This window comes from Pteropus medius, unplaced genomic scaffold (genome assembly GCF_902729225.1).
Source record: "Pteropus medius unplaced genomic scaffold, Ma_sr-lr_union100, whole genome shotgun sequence".
NCBI lineage: Eukaryota > Metazoa > Chordata > Mammalia > Chiroptera > Pteropodidae > Pteropus > Pteropus medius.
In genome coordinates this window covers 20,436-29,325 of record NW_024354099.1, presented here as the reverse complement: position 1 = coordinate 29,325, position 8,890 = coordinate 20,436, and the positions used below count along the sequence as shown (strand labels likewise).

Here is an 8,890-nt window from a genome sequence, read left to right as displayed (position 1 = left end):
TTGTCCCACCATCCAGGCCAGCAATATTTAACACCAAGAGGGAACTCCTCAACTAGAGAAATTTCTTACTCGCATGAGAAAGGGAGAGTAGAGTGTGCAAGAAGCTTCCCAGCCTTTTAGTGAGGCACAGGAAGGACCTGTTTCTGCTTCACTCAACCCAGAGGACAGCAAAGCTTAGTCATAAACACACAGCTAAACACAAGGCAGAGGGGCAGGGAACACCAGTATCAGCCACAATAAGACAGAGGAGTGGATTCAATATAGACACAGAGACCAATAGCACAGCATCAAAAGCCTAGAAATAAACCCCTGCATATATGGTCAATATTTAACAAAGGAGACCATGTTGCTTTGCAATCTCTCGAGCTTCCAGTGAACTTTGAAACTAGTCCCCATGCACAGAGGCCCAAAGAGAGACCAAAGAGAGAAATAGATCACTCCAGATTGGTAGGTGGAAGTTTTCATAAGGTAAAGAATTTATATACAAGACTTTTCTTCAGTGGCTGCAACACAAGATCTACACACTGCCCACCAAATCTTATAAATTAATGTATAAAAGAGGCCTTAACTGGTTTCAGTCATGTATGACATCCAGATGGTCTCAACACATTACAACCTCAAGGCTATATATTTGGACCTGCTTCTAGCTGAGTGTAGGTAAGTGGAATGAACATCCCAAGGAGAGGGGTGGGGCAAGCAGACTCTGGTTCCCCAGGTTCAACTCTTGGGTTAAGTGGAAGTCACCCCTTCTTGATGACCTTCTCCGATAGACCCCGTCATCAGTATTTATAAAACTCCCGAGATTTCAATAAAATCCACAGAAATTACTTGTATCCTCAAAAATTACCTGAAAATAGATTTGACATATGCAAAATTTACATGGAACATATGCAGAAACTGTGGAAAAGGATATGGAGTTTAAGTAAATAACAAGAGAGTCGTGTATTTCACCTGCATATCAGAGTGGTTGAGGAGAACCTCTCATGCATTCATTATGATGGAAAAAGGATCCCAGGATGCTCTCCCAATTCTGTGAAAGATAAATAAAAAAAAAGTGACATTCCTATGTAAAGCATGGAGAGGAATGAAAACCATGAGACTAAAAAAGAGTGTGACCAAAGATACAGTATTCAGTTTACATGGTTTTTTTTTTTGCTGGGGTTTTCAATCATACTCCAAAAAGGGTTACACGGATATTAAGACTAGACTGTTTTGCTATGGAGCCTCCCTAGGGCACTCTTAAAGTCCCTGTTCCTCAGACTATAAATGAAGGGGTTCATCATGGGGAAAAATACAGTGTACATGGCTGAGGCCACCACATCATTCCTGGGGGAAGGCAACAGTGCCGATCCAAGGTAAGCTCTGATGTCTGTTATATAGAATAAGCAAACAACTGACAAGTGAGAGCCACCGAGGGAGATGGCTCAGTATTTCCCTCCTATTGAAGGAACTATCGAATGGAGGAAAAATTTTTATAGTAAGAGATAAAGATTCCTGAGATAAGGAGAAAACCAGAGATGGTGCCAATAAAATATATGACTATGTTATTGGTGAAGGTGTCAAAGCAGGCAAGATGAAAGAATTGAGAAGGGTCACAGAAGAAATTAGAAATTTTTACATTTTTCAAGCAGGTAAGTTGTACTATTGAATTGTACAGCTGAGAGTCCAAAAGGCTGATGAAAAATGATATCAAAACTAAGAAGCAGCAGAGGCATGGGTTCATGATGACTGTGTAGTGCAGAGGGTGACAGATGGCCACAAACCAGTCATAGGCCATTGCAGTCAGAAGCATACCATCCATACATCCAAAAGGATAAAAAAAAAAGACATCTGAGTCAGGCAGCCCCCACAGGAGATGACTCTGCTGTGAGTTTGGATGTCCACAATCATCTTTGGGACAGTGGTAGAGATAAAACAGATGTCAGCCATGGAAAGGTTGGAGAGAAAGAAGTACATGGGGATGGGGAGGTGGGAGTCCAAGTTGAAGGTCAAGATGATGAGCAGATTCCCCGATATGGCAACCAGGTACATGGACAGGAAAAAACCAAAAAAAAAAAACAGAGGCTGAAGTTCCAGATCATCTGAGACTCCCATGAGGATGAATTCTGAGACACGTGGTAGATTTTGTGGTTTTATGTAGCTTGGACATCTTTTGAAAAGGAAAAGAGGGTTGGAAAAGGTAAATAAGTAAATGGCACACTGCATTGTTTCCATATTTTGGATTCTAGCAACTGACTTGTGAGGTCATACTTCCCAGTACCTTGAGCAGTATTTCTCAGTATGACAAATTCTTTCTTCTTAAAATTGTTCTCTTATTTGTTTCTGTGTTATTTACCTCTTTTTATGTACACTTACTTGAGAGAAATTTGACTGTAGAGTATCAGAAGAACAAGAAGATTCAAGATAACAAATCCACAATCATAGGAAAATATAACATACTTCGTTAAGAAAAAAATATAGAATAAGAATTACTCTTCCCTCTTTAAGGAATAAAATTCTAATTCAAAGACATTAAGAAGTAGCTAAATATGTCTTATTTTACACAAATACAATGCCAAGAAGTTCCTTTATTTAAAACATCTACTCTGTAAATGGTAGAACTATGTAATCTAGATTCTAAATTCAGTTGAATGTTCATAATCAGAAAATTATATTATTTGATAGTTATCTTCACGAATTTTCTCTTTCCTCCTTCTTAGAAATAAGTGCTCACATATGAGGGTTATCCTTTAAAATCATTTCATATATAATTTCTATCCTTGGCTTTAGTGTACTTCAAATTTTGTTATATGTGGTTTAGATAAACGTACATAATTATACAGCATCAATGACTACAAAGATGGCATTAATGTGCAGAGAATCTGATCATGATTAAACAATAATGAAATTTAAGAAACACTTGAAATTTTTTACGTCATTATTTTTTTTCAATCCTATACAATATTAGCAAAATATCTGGTGTTTGGAACTGTTCTTTGCTTTTTTTGGACTCTCTTCTATAATGGCATGATAAAACTACTTCATTGTTTTTCTTTTTCCAAGTTTTATTGAAGTACGATTGATAAACAGAAATTATATATATGTACATATATGGTAAAACATGAAGGTGTTTTTATTGTACAACATGATGATTTAGTACATATATACACTCTGAAAAGATTACCACAATCAAGTTAATTAATATATCCATCTCTTTATACAGTTACTGTATGTGGTGTGTGTGTGTGTGTGTGTGTGTTGATAACATCTAAGATTTACTATCTTCACAGATTTCAAGTATACAATACAGTGTTATTAACTATAGTCTCCATACTGTACCCCATACTGTAATTCCAGAACTTATTCATCTTATAACTGAAAGTTAGTACTCTAACCAACATCTTCCCATTCCCTAAATGCAGCCACTTGCAACCATACTTCTACTCTCTGATTCTATGAGTTAGATTTTCTTAGGTTCCACATATAAGTGAGACAATTCTGTGATTGTCTTTCTGTGCCTGACTTATTTCTGTAAGCATAATATCCTCCAGGTTTATCTATATACACATAAATGGCAGTGTTTCCTTCTTTTTATGGCTGAATATTATTCCATTGTGTGTGTATGTAGATAGATGGTAGAAATAGATGATAAATAGAGGATAGATAGATAGATCAAGATAGTGAGATGATAGATAGGTAGATAGATGCATTGACAGATAGATGATAGATAAATAGATAATAGATGATAGATAGATGATAGATAGATAGATAGATAGATAGATAGATAGATAGATAGATAAACATTTGCTTTATCTATTCTTCTGTCAACAGATACTTTAGTTGTCTCCAATCTTTGCTATTGTGAATAATACTGCAATGTAAATGGAAATGCGCATACCTCTTTCAGATACAGATTTCATTTTCTTCATATATATATGCAGAAATGGGTTTGCTAGACATATTGTAGTTCTATTTTTTATTTTACATTTTTATTTAAATGGATTGGGATGACATTAGTTAATAAAATTATATAGGTTTCAAGTGTACAATTCTTGCAATATACGTCATCAGTATCTTCACCTCTGGTAACCAGTAAACTGGTGACTGTGTCTATGAGATTTTGTTTGTTTTCCTTTTTCTTCTGTTGCTTTAGTTTCACATTTCACATATAAGTGAAATCATATAGTTCTCAATTTTTTCTGTCTGACTTATTATGCTTAGCATGATAATATCAAGATCCATCCATGTTCTCTTTTCTCGAGATTCCTTTGGCTATCTGGAGCCTTTCATCGTTTCATACAAATCTGAAGATTTTTTGTTCTATTTTATTAAAAAATACCATTGGTATTATCATGCTAAGCAAAATGAGTCAAACAGAAAAAGTCGAGGAACATACGATTTCACTTATAGATGAGATATAAAACTGAAAGCAACAAATGAACAAGACAAACAAACAGAGACTCATGGACAACAGTTTAATGATTAGCAGACGGAAAGGGAAGAGGGGAGGTAAATAAGCGTAAAGGGGGTCAACTATATGGTAATGAAAGGAAATTTAACTTTGGGTGGTGAACACACAATGCAGCATACATATGATGTATTATTGAATTATACACTTAAAACCTATATTATTTTATTAACCAGTGTCCCCTCAATAAATTTAATTAAAACATAGAGTAAAAATACCAAAAGATGTCATTGAGATTTTGATGGAGATTGCATTAAAACTGCTTTGGGTAATATGACATAGTTATGATAATTTTAACTATGTTGATTCTTCTAATCAATGAACATGGAATATCTTGCCATTTCTTTGTGGGTTTTTTTGTTTATTTTATTAAATTAATTGGGGTGATACTGATTAATAACAGCATATAGATTTAAAGTATATTATTCTTTAGTACATCATCTGTATATTGCCTTGTGTGTTCACCACCTAAAGTCAAAGCTCCTTCCATCACCATGTATTTGACTCTCTTTACCCTTATCTACCTCTCCCCTGTCCTCTTTCCTTCTGGTAACCACTAAACTGCTGTTTGTGTCCATGAGTTTTTGTTCATTTGTTTTGTTCTTTCGTTGCTTTCAGTTTTACATCCCACATATAAGTGTAACTGTATGGTTCTCAACTTTTTTTGTCTGACTTACTTCACTTAGCTTGATACTGTCAAGATCTATCCATGTTGTTGTAAATGGCAGTATTTCATCTTTTCTTATGGATGAGTAATATTCCACTGTATATATGTACCACATCTTCAATTTATTTTAGTAATGTCGTTTCAGTATATAGGTCTTTAACATCTTTTGTTAAGTTCATTCTTAGGTATTGTATTCTTTTTGTTGTAGTTGCAAAAGAAATTAATCTTTTTTTAAGTCATTTTTCCCTGAAATTTTTTCAGTATATAGCAATACAGTGGATTTTTGTACATTGACTTCGTATCCTACAACTTTACTGTATTTGTTATCGTTTCTAATAGTTGTTTGGTGGAGTCCTTGGAGATTTCTACATAAAAAAATCTAGTTGTCTGAAAAAACTGACAACTTGACTTTTTCATTTCCAATATGTATGCCATTTATTTATTTATTTATTTATTTATTTATTTATTTATTTATTTATTTATTTATTTTCACCTGATTACTCTGGCTAGGACTTCCGATATTACCTTGAATAACAGTAGTGAATATGGCCATCCTTTTTTTGTTCCTGATCTTACAGGAAAAGCTTTGAGCTTTTCAGAATTAAGCATGATATTAGCTGAGGGGTTGTCATCCATGGCCTTTATTCTGTTGGAGTACTTTTCCTTTATGTGCCTTTTATTAAGAATTTATGACAGATATCACAGAAATACGATGGATCATATAAGAATACAATGAAAGACTCTATGCCACCAAATTCAATAACCTAAAAGAAATGGATAAGTCCTTACAAATCTATAACCTTCCTAGACTGAATCACAAAGAACTGGAAAGTCTAAATAAACCAATCAGCAGTGATAAAATTGAAACAGTCATCAAAAACCTCTCAATAAATAAAAGTCCAGGACCAGATGGCTTTCTTGGTAAAAGCTACCAAACAAGAACAGGCAATACTTTCAAACTCATTCTGTAAGGCCAGTAGTACCCTAATACTAAAGCCTGGTAAGGATAACACACAAAAAGAAAACTATCAATTAATTTCTGATTGACACAGATGCAAACATACCAAACAAAATACTGCAAATTAAATACAACAATACATTAAAAATATTATACAACACAATCAAGTAGGCTTACTTCCAGTGGTTCGAGGGTGGTTCCACATGCACAAATGGCTCAATTTAATAGACAACATAAATGAAATAAAGGATAAAAGCATATGGTCATAGCAATGGATGTAGAAAAAGCATTTGACAAGATACAGCACACATTTATGGTAGTTCTATTTTTATTAGTAACTTTTAATTTTTTAAGGAACTTCCATATTGTCTCTTGTAACGTCTGAACCAATATTCATTGCCACCAACAGTGCACATTGGTTCTCTTTTCTCCACAGCTTTGCCAACACTTGTTTTTTCTTCTCTTTAATAGTCATTCAATTAGGAATAAAATGATATCCTAATGTGATTCACATTTCCCTGATGGTTAGTTATGTTCGGCACCATTTTGTATGTCTGTTAGTTTTGTTTTTCTGCTCATAAACCCTCCTATTTATAGTTGAGGAGTTTAGCACCAAGGGAGGCCCCACAGCCAGTTTTAAGACCCACACTTCTTACCTTGCTAACAGATTTTCATGTCAATTCTTTCTGATACATGGATTGCAATTCTCTTTCTTCAGCTACTGAAGGTAATTCAGGTTCATTATTTTGGCAGTTCACACTACGATTTGAGGAAAAATGCAAATAGAACAATGTAAATGCATCTGGGCAGTTTTTTCATCTTTAAAATTAAGATAATTATTGAAACTACCATATGGTATTATTGTAAGAAAACTTTTTTTGATATTTTATTTTATTTATTTATTTTAATTAAGTTTATTGGGGTAACATTGGTTAACACAATTATATAATTTTCAGGTGTACGTTATAATTTGAAATCTGTATATTCTATTGAGTGTCTAACATCCAAAGTCCAGTTTCCTTCAGCTACCATATTTGATCCCCTTTACCCAATTCAACCTCGCCCTACTCCCACCCCCCATATGGACCTTCTTTACCTTGTCTACTCCTCCCTCTTCTCCCACCTCCTACCCTCTGGTAATCACTAGTCTATAGTCCATGTCCATTAGTTTCTCTTTGTTTGTTGTGTTCACTTGTTGCTTTTACATTTATATTCCACATGTAAGTGATTTTATGTGATTTTCAACTTTTTCTGTCTGGCTTATTTTGCTTAGCATGATATTCTCAAGGTCCATCCATGTTGTCACAAATGACAGTATTTCATCTCTTTTGGCTGAGTGATATTCCATTTTATATATGTACCACAGCTTCTTTAGCCAATCATCTATGGTAGGAAACTTCGGTTGCTACAATGTCCTGCTCACTGTGAATAATGTTGCTATAAACATCGGTGTGCAAATGTCTTTTCCGATATGGGTTTTCAAGTCTTTGGGGTAAATACCCAGTAGGGAGATTGCTGGATCATATGGTAGATCAATTCTTACTTTTTTGAGGACCCTCCACATTGTTTTTCATAGTTACTGTACCAGTTTGCAGTCTCACCAGCAGTGTATGAGGGTTCCTTTTCATCTACATCTTCTCCAGCATTTTTTATTACGTGTCCTCTTGATGATAGCTATTCTAACAGGTGTAAGATGGTATCTCATTGAGATTTTCATTTGCATTTCCCTAATAGCTAGCGATGTTGAGCATCTTTTCAAATACTTCTTGGCCATTTATATGTCCTCTAGGAAGAAGTGTCTGTTCAGGTCCTCTGCCTATTTTTTGATTTGATCATTTCCTTTTTTTGTTGTTGTTGAGTTGTATGAGTTCTGTGTATATTTTGGATATTAGACCCTTATTGGAGGCATTGCTTGCAAATCTATTTTCCCATTCAGATGGTTGTTCCTTTGCCTTGATGATGATTTCTTTTGCTGAGCAGAAGCTTCTTAGTTTGATGTAATTCTATTTATTTATTTTAGTTTTACCTCCCTTACCTTTGAGGTCATATTCATAAAATTTTCTTTTAGTCCCAGTTTCTTGAGTTTAGTTTCCATGTTTTCTTCTATATATTTTATTGTTTCAGGTCTTATAGGTCCTTAATCCATTTTGAGTTAACTTTGGTGTGTGTGATAGACCCTGGAGGTCTTTTAAACTACAGCTACATGACTTCCAGAATCAGAGGTTCTGATTCAGCAGATCTGGTGTGGGGGCCGAACATTTGCATTTATAAGCTCCCAGATGCTGCTGACAGTGCTGGTCCAGGGACCACTGAGGGAATTGGAAACAAAAAGAAGAGACTAAATAATGAGGGTTTTACAGAAATTGGAAAGAGTTCATATTTTAGTATAGGAGTAACACAGAATGACTGGAAATTTTTAAGTAGAGAAGTCACAACCTCTGATGATACCTAAAAAATCAATCTGGCTTCTGCGCAAAGGGAGACAAAATGAATATTTGGAAGTTATTTAGAATAGTCTTCGAAGAGTAAAATATTTATATGAGCTGTTTTTGTAGAATGGGAGAAGCAAATCATCTGACTAAGACAGTGTTGCTCAGATAATTTAATTGCTTTGATATGGGGGAAAAGAAAGAAACTACAATGACCAGATTTGGTGGGGGTGGGAGGGGCTAGTGACTTGAAAGAGTAAGTTTCTATTTCTGAGAATCTGAATAGCTACATGCTAGTGGATTTTGACAGTGGAAACAAGAAGAGACTTAAGTAGTACATCTGCCAGAATGCAGTGAAAGGTCTTTCTACTATTTGGTGTCACTCATCC

The 8,890-nt window shown here is 34.8% G+C and overlaps 1 pseudogene; it reads right to left on the bottom strand.

Moving 5' to 3' along the window:
• Positions 1-1,202: 1,202 nt before the first annotated feature.
• LOC120594062 (putative gustatory receptor clone PTE01) lies at positions 1,203-4,727 on the bottom strand (annotated as a pseudogene).
• Between the last annotated feature and the right edge of the window lie 4,163 nt (positions 4,728-8,890).